Consider the following 14252-nt stretch of genomic DNA (forward strand, 5'->3'; position numbering starts at 1 on the left):
CATTTATTAAATATAACAAAAAAATTACAACTACAGATTAATTATAATAGCCGATACTACTACACTATCCTAAATGTAATTTTGAAATAATTAGTATCGAGTCAAGCGCAACGATTACGTTGTCCCATAGAATTTTAAATTCCCCGTTCTTTCTAGCGGGTCAAATTTCACTTTAGTTGAAGTTAAATTTATTTGCGACTTCGAGCCGAGGCGACTTGAGCGATCCCATAACTTTCTATCGGTCCAGGGTATTCAGTTTCGGTGAATTTTTCGGGAGAGCAGATTTTCTTGAAAAGCGAGCATAATCTAAAGTTTATAGCGCCGGCGTTGCTCTAAATTTATCCAGGGCACGCGCGTTTTTACGATGTTAAGACGCTCGGGGGAATCGAGGTGTTGCTCGAACGGATTCGAGGAAGATAGTTTATTTGAACTAGTGCGGGCGCAATTTTGGCTATTTACAGATTCCGAATGCTTCAAATATTCAGGCTCGATTGATTCCTCGAGCTTCCTATTTCACTCTCAAACAGCCCGGTAACACGTTTCCATCGATGTACAGGGTGGAAAGAGAAGTTTGTCCGTTAGATGAATTCTGCACCTTCGATTTGACGGAGATACGTGAGAAGAATCTGTCTCAAAATTGACCTTGACCTTGAATTTCAAGGTTTGTATTCTACTCGTCGCGATGGTAAAACTTTTCCAAGGAACCTAATAGTTCTCTTGAAAAAGTTTCTTAATCATTTAATACTCTGAACGCATGCGTGCTAACAGCGACTTTATGATTCTGAACGCGTGGATGTTAGACTCACATTGATGCTGCAACTATGATAAATCAAATTAGAATACGAAAATTACATAAAAAAGACATCCACGCGTCCAAAATCATAAAGTCGCTGTTAGCACTCACGCGTTCAGAGTGTTAAATGATTAAGAAATGTTTTCAAAAGAACTATTAGGCTCACACTGATAAATCAAATGTTAGTGAAACCTAGTACCAAACTTACATAATATAGACATCCATGCGTTCAGAATCATAAAAGTCGCTGTTAATACTCACGCGTTCAGGGTATTAAATGATTAAGAAACTTTTTCAGGAGAACTATTAGGTTCTTTGGAAAAGTTTTATCTTCGTGAGTAGAGCACAATACAAAAATAATCTTTGACCTTGAAATTCAAGGTTTGTATTTTATTCATCGCGAAGATAAAACTTTCCCAAGGAACCATAGGTCGCAACCTAATAGTTCTTTTGAAAAATGACAAGAAAGTTTCTTAATCATTTAGCACACGTGCGTCCTAACAGCGACTTTATGGTTCTGGACGCGTATTCGACTAATGTTAACAACTAGTTTTATCATTTGATTATTTAGACTCACATTGCTGCTATAACTATGACAAATGAAATGTTAGTGAAACCTAGTGCGAAAATTACGTAAAATAGACATCCACGTGTCCAGAATCATAAAGTCGCTGTTAGCACTCACGCGTTCAGGGTATTAAATGATTAAGAAACTTTTTCAGGAGAACTATCAGGTTCTTTGGAAAAGTTTTATCTTCGTGAGTAGAGCACAATACAAAAATAATCTTTGACCTTGAAATTCAAGGTTTGTATTTTATTCATCGCGAAGATAAAACTTTCCCAAGGAACCATAGGTCGCAACCTAATAGTTCTTTTGAAAAAATGACAAGAAAGTTTCTTAAAATCATTTAGCACGCGTGCGTCTTAACAGCGACTTTATGGTTCTGGACGCGTGTTCGACTAATGTTAACAACTAGTTTTATCATTTGATTATTTAGACTCACACTGATGGTACAACCATGACAAATCAAATGTTAGTGAAACCTAGTGCGAAAATTACGTAAAATAGACATCCACGTGTCCAGAATCATAAAGTCGCTGTTAGCACTCACGCGTTCAGGGTATTAAATGATTAAGAAACTTTTTCAGGAGAACTATTAGGTTCTTTGGAAAAGTTTTATCTTCGTGAGTAGAGCACAATACAAAAATAACCTTTGACCTTGAAATTCAAGGTAGGTTCTTTCCATCAAATCGAAGGTGTGGAAATCATCTATGACAGCCGCGAACAAACTTTTCTTTCCACCCTGTACGTTTCGATACAAATGCCGCGTACCGCCTGCATTACTTTCCACGCAAGAATTTTTTTTCTTCTTTTAGCCGAGTAGATCTTCGCGCCGTTAAGTGATTTTATCGATTAAACGTCACGCGTGACGTTTAACGATTGTTTCCCGATAGCAGCGGAACTTTTTACCCGAACTTGTCGCAACATTACCAAGCTGCCAAGATGAGACTTCTTTCTCACGCAGTTTTCGAAATCGTAATTGAGAATCGAGGCTCGGTCTCAATATTGGCATTTCTCGCGTTGTTAGAGCAACGCGTAGCTGTCGGATACGCTGCTAATACATTTTTATCTTTCGCCAGTTGTTCATTTGTTCGTCGTAGGGAACATCGTAGGGAACTTGTAGTTTTCACAGCGGTGTTAACTCTCTCTCGTTGCTCCGTGCAATTTAGCGTTTCAGCAACGTATAATCGCGTTAAAAGTCGAGGACGAACTCGAGACGAGGCGGTAATCGGCCGTTCTATCCGATAACGAGTTCCGTCCAACTTGGCGACTGCGTGGCGACCAAGAAATAGAGAACGAGGGTTCTCTACAGGCTAGGAGCCGTTGGAAGAGCCACGAAATCCGGCGAAATTCTTAACGAAAGATGCAACGAGTAATTTCCCTTCTTTTGACGGTCAGATGTCTCGCGTTTGTCGCTTCATTTAGAACTCGCTGTATAACTAACATTGTTAAAACAATTAAGGGAGCAGGACAGTTTAACGGGCCCAAAAATTACGAATACTTCGGAGGGCTAGTAAGAAAAATGTACATACTTGATTGACACGAGCTTTTGTCGTTTATTTTAACACGTTATGATGTTCCTTTTGGGGGATACGTGCTTATATTTCCACCGTGAATGGAAAATTACAATTCACATTTTCATACATTTTTTTAAATTGATGATATACTATTCTATGTAGTAGAAAATAATACAGGTTACATTGAACCGAAAATAGAAGAATATGTAAACCATATGCGGCCTTCGACAAATTTTCGTTGGCCAATGAGACCCAGAAGATCTGAAAGGTTGGACGTCCATGATTTAGAATATTCGATACGTTGGCTTTACATTGTCCCCGAGACTGCCGTCGTGTTTTAATGCAAGATTAAACAAACTTATCATTCCTGCTTCCCGCTTCTTTCCGAGGTTTAGTCAAATGTTCGCTCTAGCCGCGTTGCCTATCGCGAATAAAATTATGATTCCGTCGATCTGCAGCTTCCTCCGGAAAGGTTTGCCATCCGTATGTATAAGTAAGTCGAGAGTTCGCTGCCTGAGAACAAAAGGTAACTTCCGGAGAAAGAACCGGTGTAGCAAGAACCTTATCGAGTCTACTCGAGTCACCACCAACCCTGCGGGATCACTGCAAGAGAGGGCATGTTCAATAAAGTTCGAAAACTTGCGCGCCTCGTCCGCCCAAGTCGATCACATCGAACGTGATAAATATTTCAGTTAAGATCTCCTTCTAAGATTCCTCATTTTTCCCTCTTCTATTTGCAACTTACGAATTAACATCCTTCTTCTTCTTTTTTTTTTTCTATTCAATTCCACGAACTTTCTCGGCCGAACAAAAGTATAAATACCGCGTAACATGGGGAACAGATTGGAAGAAGGTTTTCGAGAAGGGGACGAGTCCCACTGTAAATAAGGGAAAGGGATCCCGATGGAAACGCCTTTTCGTTCAGGAAGATCGTCGAACGTTGTTTGTCCATGGATTCGAGCACGAGTTCAACTGGAATCGGGGAAACAGTCGCACGGTTGCATGTAATGTAACACGTGCCGGGTGCATTCTCCTTGAAATCCCCGTTTGCTTTTTGTTCTTATTTTCTCTCTCTCTCTCTCTCTCTCTCTCTCTCTTTCTCGTGGTTCTGACGTGGTTCCTTTTGCTTTCGGATTGTCCCGATGGAAGCACGCAGACAGGCCAGAGTGTCCGTATAGGTAGCTCTTAATCTCTTGAGAGCAAACACCGGTACTCGACTCTCCTGCACCGTGCAATCATTTCCACTAAAGGCAAATTAGTTTTCCTTTCCTTTCCTTAATACCTTTTTCTCTCTCCCCCCTTTTCTGATTCTTTTTTTCTTTCTCTCTTCGTCTTCTTGCCCACTTTTTCTACTTGCTCCTGTTGTTTTCACTTAGGTAGTAAGTTTCTACTGTTGGGACTAATTTAATCCTTTCGTTGGGTAGCATACGGTAGAAGTTCGATCACGAGGGAACGTACATAGGGAAGTGTGAACCGAAATTTCGTATAAACGTGGTTTTCAGAAAAATATTTCACCCGTATTTTATATTTTTAAATAAGGGTCCGGAATATATTTTGTCAAATATTTCGGAAATTATTGAAGATAGGATATTGAAGTTTTGATGAAATTAGTGTTTCTTAACGACGAATTTAATGGTATTTATAATTTTGCAAGAGAAACTTTTGTTTAAACAATATATTAGAGAAAACTGTATTTTTCATAAGTTTTTCCAAATAAATGTCAATAGATTTTCTTTATTATAATATTGTGAGAACGACGAAATTTTTCATCAGTATGCATTTCTCACAAAGTGCCTGTTGCATGTAAAAAATCTGCCTTGAATTTCAAAGTGAAAAGTTTTTTTTTTCTTTGTATTCCATTCATCACGAAGATAAAACTTTTCCAAGGAACCATAGGTCGCAACATAGCAGTTCTTTTGAAAAATGACAAAAAAGTTAACGCCGCGTGCGTGCTAACAGCGACTTTATGATTTTGAACGCGTGATATTTATATTTCTAATAATGTTAGTTTTATCATTTGATTAGTTAGACTCACACTGATAAATCAAATGTTAGTGAAACCTAGTACTTAATATAGACATCCACGCGTTCAGAACCATAAAGTCGCTGTTAGCACGCATCCACAGCATTAAATGATCAAGAAACTTTTTTGCCACCTTTCAAAAGAACTATTAGGTTTTCTTGGAAAAGTTTTACCTTCGTGACAATTAGAACACAATGCATAGAAGCAAAGAAAAAATTTTGACCTTGAAGTTCAAGGTTTGTATTTTATTCATCACGAAGATAAAACTTTTCCAAAGAACCATAGGTCGCAATCTAATGTTAAAGTTCTTTTGAAAAATGACAAGAAAGTTTCTTAATCATTTAGCACACGTGCGTCCTAACAGCGACTTTATGGTTCTGGACGCGTATTCGGCTAATGTTAACAACTAGTTTTATCATTTGATTATTTAGACTCACATTGCTGCTATAACTATGACAAATGAAATGTTAGTGAAACCTAGTGCGAAAATCACGTAAAACAGACATCCACGCGTCCAGAATCATAAAGTCGCTGTTAGCACTCACGCGTTCAAAGTATTAAATGATTAAGAAACATTTTCAGCAGAACTATTAGGCTCTTTGGAAAAGTTTTATCTTCCTGAGTAGAGCACAATACAAAAATAATCTTTGACCTTGAAATTCAAGGTTTGTATTTTATTCATCGCGAAGATAAAACTTTCCCAAGGAACCATAGGTCGCAACCTAATAGTTCTTTTGAAAAATGACAAGAAAGTTTCTTAAAATCATTTAGCACGCTTGCGTTTTAACAGCGACTTTATGGTTCTGGACGCGTATTTGACTAATGTTAACAATTAGTTTTATCATTTGATTATTTAGACTCACACTGATGGTACAACCATGACAAATGAAATGTTAGTGAAACCTAGTGCGAAAATCACGTAAAACAGACATCCACGTGTACAGAATCATAAAGTCGCTGTTAGCACTCAATCGTTCAGGATATTAAATGATTAAGAAACTTTTTCAAGAGAACTATTGGGCTCTTTGGAAAAGTTTCACCTTCCTGATAAATAGAATACAATACAAAAAAGAAATCTTTGTCCTTGAAATTCAAGATAGGTTCTTTACGTGTGTTTCCATCAAATCGAACAAGTAGAATTCATCCATGACAGCCACGGACAAGTTTTTCTTTTCACCGTTTGCATGTAGCGTTCTCCGTAGAAATTTCGTGTCGTGCGAAACAATGACAAAACGGATTGTCACCAAACGCGTTACATCGTTCTCTATATGTATTTATAGCTGATTGTTCTATCTTTGGGGTGCTATTGGGTTAATCGTGTATCCGCGGAACGATCGTGGAAAAATGGAGTTACTCGTGTTCTGGTGGGTAGAGGAAATCGAATTTCGACGCAGCCTGCAAAAGCAATACGGCGAACGAAGAGAATTAGTACGAACTAGCGTTTCTTTCGTTGCTCCGACGGCCGATATTTCTCTCGCGTTTTGAGTGTACGACGTAACTAAATCAATGAAACATACAGGATGACTCGCGTAACTTGCGCAGCTGAAATCACCTTTGAATTACGCGACTAATGAAAAATTGTTTGACACGAAAGTTGTACACGGTTTTAATCAAGGAAAAATATGTCAATGTTTTGTGTCGAGAGGTGAAATTTTCACAGTCACCTTTATTTTTTTCAATTTATATTATCATTCAATTTATCATATTATATTCAGTTTTATTATTTTTTTCATCGTAAGTCGAAAGAAAGTACATTAAATTCCAAATAAGAAAGTAGCAATCGCGTTGGCCCTAAACCTGATAATTTGTATGTGTCATAGAATGCAATGGACGACAATGCTAATTACACAAATATACTAATTATACAGAAAATAGAATCAAACGGATTAAATGAGCCGTTAGTACAATGGCAAGTGTTAATGCGTAATCGATAACGGCTACAAATCATATTTATGATGCTCAGCATTGAAAGATATTAATCAATTTGGCAGCACAAAGCTTAATTTGCTAGAGTGATAAAATCAACGTTATTGTTAAGTTAATTTTATTGATTGTAATTTCTAACCGTTGCATGGCTGTTTGACGTATACGAATATGAGTAATTAACGCCGTATCGAATGATCGTAATTTTAATCTTGTATCTGTATCGTCAGAGAATGATATAACTGATTTATTTTGAACGCATGCTGCCGTGGTGTATGTGTGCGACGAATGCGTAACTGAGAGTTGAAATATTCTGATCTTCAGTTACATTTTCATTCGAGTCGATCGGGTTTCGAATGTTCCAAGCACCGCTGGCTTAAATTTGGGAAAATAATTTCTCAGAAAGTATGGTAAACATCTTAAAAAAGAGAAGTCAAACTTTCGAGATTGCGGGGAACTTTTGAACTCTGCAAACGCTGGAATCTGGCGAACGTTTTGAAAGTCTTCTAACTTTCGATGGCCCAGAAATGCTTGAAACACGCCAATAAATAGCGAAAGCAGCCTTTCAAGAAGCTGCTGGTAAATACATTATTAAAGTGATGCTTCTGCGAAAAAATGGCTGGATTATAATAGAAGAATATCGGTAGCTCGAGAATAATGGACGATATACAGGGTATCCCGTGATTTCAAGCACTTGCGAAAATCTGACAAAAAGATGTTTTAAACAAACGTCGATCCATTGGCTATACAGTGCAACAAAAAAAATTTCAAAAGAAAATTTTTTTTTTTTTCGATAACTGTCAAAGTTACCTTTGTTTTTTTAAATGGCACTTTATATTTTTGACTTGATAGTATTGTAGCTCTTATCCAGACGAATTCAACGACCTAGTTATTTCTCTACAAACATTATAAGTGCCATTTATAGAGAGAAATATGATTATAGAGAGAAATAAGTGCTATTTAAAAAAACGAAGGAATGTTTTCAACAAAAGTTGATTAGTTTTTGATTGACCATACAGTGCAACAAAAAAAAATTTCAAAAGAAAATTTTTTTTTTTTCGATAACTGTCACCTTTTTTTAAATGGCACTTTATATTTTTGACTTGATAGTATTGTAGCTCGTATCCAGACGAATTCAACGACCTAACTATTTCTCTATAACCATTATAAGTGCCATTTATAGAAAGAAATATGGTTATAGAGAAACAAGTGCCATTTATAGAAAGTTAGATGCCATTTAAAAAAACGAAGGAATGTTTTCAACAAAAGTTGATCAGTTTTCGATTGGCCGTACAGTGCAACAAAAAAAAGAATTTCAAAAGAAAATTTTTTTTTTCTCGATAACTGTCACCTTTTGTTTTTTTAAATGGCACTTTATATTTTTGACTTGATGGTATTGTAGCTCGTATCCAGACGAATTCAACGACCTAGCTATTTCTCTACAAACATTATAAGTGCCATTTATAGAGAGAAATATGGTTATAGAGAAACAAGTGCCATTTATAGAAAGTTAGATGCCATTTAAAAAAACGAAGGAATGTTTTCAACAAAAGTTGATCAGTTTTCGATTGGCTATACAGTGTAATAGAAAAAATTCCAAAATTTTCTTTTTACAATTGTCAAGGTCCCTTCGTTTTTTTAAATGGCATCTAACTCTCTACAAATGGCACTTCTTTTTCTATAACCATATTTCTCTCTATAAACGGCACTTAATTGTAATATAATTATATATATATATATATATATATATATAATATATATTATACATTAGAGAAATAGCTAGGTCGTTGAATTCGTCTAGATACGAGCTACTATCAAGTCAAAAATATATAAAGTGCCATTTAAAAAAACAAAGGTGACTTTGACAATTATCGAAGAAAAAAAATTTTTTTTTGAAATTTCTTTCATTATACTGTATAGCCAATCGAAAATTGATCAACTTTTGTTGAAAACATTCTTTTTGTCAGATTATCGCAAGTACTTGAAAAATGTCACGTGGGACACTCGGTATGTTTAGTAATTTTGATTGTACGTGGTAACGAGCAGAGATCGAAGTGGGCAAGAAAGATATCGTAGACATGGTTGAGAATGAACGGCGCAAAAAGCCAAAAATGTACGAGGATCGCGTGGAATTTGTCTCTCGGCGTTCTCGCAGCGAACGTATTTCTGCTCCATTAAACGCGATATCGGCTGCGAATCTTCTCGTCTCATTGAAAAATCTATTAGCAAAATAGTCTCGTTTATTCATGCTCGATTTTTTGCTCATTATCAGCGAGCGGTTCCCAGTGTTTCTCGTTTATTCGTTTCTAAAAAGCGCCGCACATTATTCGTCGCTTTTAATGCTGTGATATACTTGTGAGTGTACTATTTTTTTCGAGTAGAAGTCGCAAACGAAAGAGACATACAGTGGAAATAAAAGTGCTTACGAATTTGCAATTCGGGCCAAATTTCTATACTTGGAACACAGTTATTTGCAAGTTTGTTTACGTTGAATTAGTATCTGATGACAGTATTTAGTATTTTGTAAGGAATTCAGGAATTCAACGAGATCCTTACGAACATGGCTAGACTCAGACACGGTTGACAGAGGATTAAAAGTATAACTATACAGTATAAATGTACAGAATATAGTGTATATATTATTTTATACACTATGTACATTATATATACTAAATATGTGTAATATATATTATATATGTACATAATTATATTATGTATATTATTGTTATATTACATATATTATAAATTATAAATTATAAATTAAAGGTATAACTGTATAAATGTAATATAAATGTATAGAATATATATTATGTATATTATAATGTATATATTATATATTTTATACATTATGTACATTATATATACTAAATATAATGTGTAATATATATTATATATGTACATAATTATATTATGTATATTATTATGTTATATTATATATATTATAAATTAAAAGTATAACTGTATATATGTAGTATAAATGTACAGAATATAGTATATATTATATATTTTACTATGTACATTATATATACTAAGTATAATGTACAATATATATTATATACATACATAATTATATTATATATAATATAATATTATATTATATTATATTATATGTATTATAAATTAAAAGTATAACTGTATAAATGTACAGAATATAGTATATAGTATGTATTTTATACACTATGTACATTACATATACTAAATATAATGTATAATATATATTATATATATACATAATTATATTATATTATATTATATTATATTATATTATATTATATTATATTATATATATTATAATTTAAAAGTATAACTGTATAAATGTAGTATAAATGTATAGAATACAGTATATATATTATAATGTATATGTTATATATTTCATACGTTATGCACATTATATATACTAAACATAATGTATAATATATATTATATATATACACAATTATATTACATATATTATTACATTATATTGTATTACATATATAATTATGTTATATACAGCGTATAATATACTATATATATTATAACGTACAGAATATAAATTTTTGTTGGGATTCAAAGATAAAAAAAACTTTTGCAACGTCGACGTACACGAATAGAACGGGTCCGTTCATCTTATTTGAAAAGCATCGGTGACTCGTGCATCGAGAGACGAAAGATCGTGGACCGATCCGGATATATATATATATATATATATATATATATATATATATATATATATATATATATATCTATATCTATATATCGTTCAGCAGCGAGAAGCGAAGGGAGAATAAAAGGCAGAGACGGAGTGACGGAGCCGAGCGAATGTCGGCAAAGAAAAACAGGAGGAGGGAACGGAAGAAGTGCGACAGGTAGGCGGGTTCCCGCAGGAACAATTCGAGATGTAAATCAATGGGGCTGATAAGGGTGGCTGTCCCACGGGGGGGGGGGGGAGGAAGGTCGCTGGTTGGATCTGGGATCTCGGCTGGGAAATGGGGAGAGAAACCGTGGTACGGAGTTTGTACCAGGGAAAGGTGGGTCTCGGTCCCGCGGAAGTGCCTCGTTCGGGAATTATTTATTTGCCGACTTTCAACGAAAATTTCCCGCTCTTAAGTGGGTCCCGCGTTTTCTACCAAATCCGCCGAGTCACCCCCCCTCATCTAATCCTTCCATTTTCTCACTCCTCTCTCAAAGTCGCCTCGCGGAACAGGCCTGAAGAGACGTGCGGGCAAATTTGCCCGTTGGCTTAGCCTGATGGAATTCCTCGTCGAAAAAATAAGAGCCGTTTCGTGGCCGCGAGAGCTTTTATACTCACCCCGTGACCGACTTGTTGTCGCCGAGTTGTTTCCGCGAAACTTGGGTTTTATGGTGTTGAGCTCTTGTCACGCGACTCGGACATCCACTCTTCAACGTAGCGATCGTCAGCGATTTTTCTCTGTATATTCCTTGTAATTTATTCGTTTGTTGCCTGCCTCGCTGTCTGACGATCGTTAGAAACGAGAGCGCGGCCAAATTCATCTTTTTGAGTGATAAATTTTACACGAGACGAGATCCGTGCATAATCGATATCCGATACTAACGATGGCTCTGCCTGAAGTCGCGCGATACGTCACATGCTACAATTGCAGCCTGGATTGAACGATTTATTGTACAGGGCTACTGTGCGTTGCAAGCTTTCGACGAGCGTGCTTCCTAATTGATAAAAAGAACGAAAGAAAAAAGAAAGAAAAAAAGAATAGCCCTCAAAAGGACGAGTGAAAAATGTCGGTAGTGCGATAAAATTTTCATTGAAGAGACATAAGGGAAACTGCGAGATGCCTAGAAGGAATAACGGTGCTACCTTGAAGACTGTATAAGCGACACTCGGAAGTACAGACGGAAGTCTCTACAGCAGGTTTCTTGAAATCACCTGCGCCCAATCTGTTACATTTCTGTATGCAGTAAAAAAGGTTACTTAACCTCAGGGACTGCATCACCTAACTCAAGTTAAAAATAAAAAAAATGAAAAAAAAAATGGAGAGACTGAAGCCAATTGGATTCTATACGAGCTGGACGAGTTGCTGTGCTCTCCAATGAACGTCGAATTGTACAATTGTATAAATGTGTAAATGTAAATTCTTATTCTTTTTTACGTAGATAAATCGCCGTCAGGTTGGTTGTACACTGTATATTCTTTCGGGGATAAATCGGAGATGAAAGTGGGTCGAGAAAGGGCGTAAATATCTTGTTCTTTAAAGAGCGAGCAATAACGAACGAAATGGTCTGCGTTTCGAGCCGAGGGACACACGGTGGAATTTCAGCACCGTGGAATTTCACACGGCAGTTAACGGATGGTAGATAGCAAGAGCTGACGTGCCGGTCAGATAAAACGCAAAACATTGTGGCTGACATGCAATTAGCGGCAGCGGCGACTGCAAATCGTCGTGACGCGGTACCGCGAGATTTACTGTTGACTCACCTCCCGGCGATTTTATCCTGTCGACTCTCCCTCCCCCCTCTCCATTCTCTGCCTTTCTCTCAATTTTGCCACTCCACTTTACTAATTTTCTTTCCTCTGCGAAAACCTTTCCTCTCTCCTACAATTAATACTCGCGCCCCTCTCGTGAAAATACAACGGATAACAAGAAGAGATGATTTTTTTTCGACGCTCGAGCCACGATGTTCATCGGGATTAATCGAATCGCGCACGTGATTGTGAAGCTGAAAACTCGCGAAACTGTTTGAGGTTTTCAATTCTCTTTTTTTTTTTAATCCTGACTGATCATTGAACGAGAAGGCGAAAAAAAGAAAAAAAAAAAAAAAAAAGAAAAGGAAAAAGGAAACGTCGCCCACGCGATACTCGGTTTCAACCCGAGTGCGTATCGATCCCACGCCGCGGGGTTGACAAATCGTTTCTAAGTTGAAACGTTTCGAGAATTAATCGTACGTTTGGACGAGCTACGCTATTTGATTAATTAGCACGCTAATCTCGCCGGTTGTTTGCCCCGCGTGCAAAGGGCGCGGGAATTATTCATTCAGACATATTCCGCTATTGTCCTTAATAACCAGCTTCCCCCCCTTCCCCTCTTTAAACATCCCGCGTTTCGCCCCTTTCGGCAGGGGAAAAACGAACAGCTTTTGCATCGTGGCCAATTGAAAAGAGAACGGATCGGATGAAAATTTGCCTTGTCGATCGGTGCAGAGATAAAGAGACTCCTCCAGCTTACTGGATACAGCTATCTCTCGTTTGTCTTACAAATTGAACGACTGTCGCCCTTTGAAACTTCTTCTTCTCTTTCGATAATTAAATCACGTCTGGATTGAATCTCGAGGCAGTCTCGAATTAATCGACGCGTCAAACGTGTATCGGCCCTCGGAATTATTTAAAAGACGAATTCCGCCGCTCGCGGTGGAATGACGTGTCACGCACGATCGACGTCGATCTTTTTGTCCCAAAATTGTAATATTTACTCAGTTTTAAGTAATATAAAATGGGCAAATTAATAATATTTTATATTTAGTTTTATATTTTATATTCATATTATATTATATTAGTACTTTTTATATTTATATTTCAGTATTTATATTTATTTTTATATTTTACATTTATATTGTATTATTATTTTCTATACTTATGTTTCAGTTTTAAGTAATATAAAATAGGTAATTGCAATATTCTCTCAGTTTTAAGTAGAATAAAATAGGCAAATTAATATTTTATATTTAGTTTTATATTTTATATTTATATTATATTAGTACTTTTTATATTTATATTTATTTTTATATTTTACATTTATATTGTATTATTATTTTTTATATTTACATTTCAGTTTTAAGTAGTATGAAACAGGTAATTGTAATATTTTCTCAATTTTAAATAGAATAAAATAGGCAAACCTATAATAATAAGATTATATTAATCTTACAAATATATTATGTAAAAATAATAAATTTATTGCTTCTCAATAATTTCTATCCAGTGATATCACACCGACGAGCTCCAAGAGAAAGCGACGAATTATTGTGTATATGGTTTGGTCACTCGTTATGGTCCGCAGTCAGTTGCCAGCGCAACTGGTTAAGCCATTGGCTACGGCAGACTTTGAATTATGAGAGTTTCTCAGAAAGTTGATTGAAATAGTGAAAACAGTGAATTGCACTACATCAAACCAATATTACTTATCTATTCTTATTCTGCGTTATTCGTATTCTGCGTTGAATTGTTAGTGCACATATGCTAAAAGTTTAGGTAACTTTGAGCTTCATTTCATAATATATTAGACTCCTAGGTAATGTCGTTTTTTGATACTGTACAAAATTTTATTTCGTTTCCTCGTATTTCGAATGAAATGGATCGATTATTTGTCTAATTGACATCTAATGCACGCGTTGCTCTGGAATAATAATTTCACGGTGACAAAAAAGAAAAAAAAAAAAAAAAAAAAAAAAGAAAAAAAAAATGGAAGCAACGTTGAAAAA

The sequence above is a fragment of the Frieseomelitta varia genome, unplaced genomic scaffold (assembly GCF_011392965.1).
Source record: "Frieseomelitta varia isolate USP_RPSP 00005682 unplaced genomic scaffold, Fvar_1.2 scaffold_345, whole genome shotgun sequence".
Taxonomy (NCBI): domain Eukaryota; kingdom Metazoa; phylum Arthropoda; class Insecta; order Hymenoptera; family Apidae; genus Frieseomelitta; species Frieseomelitta varia.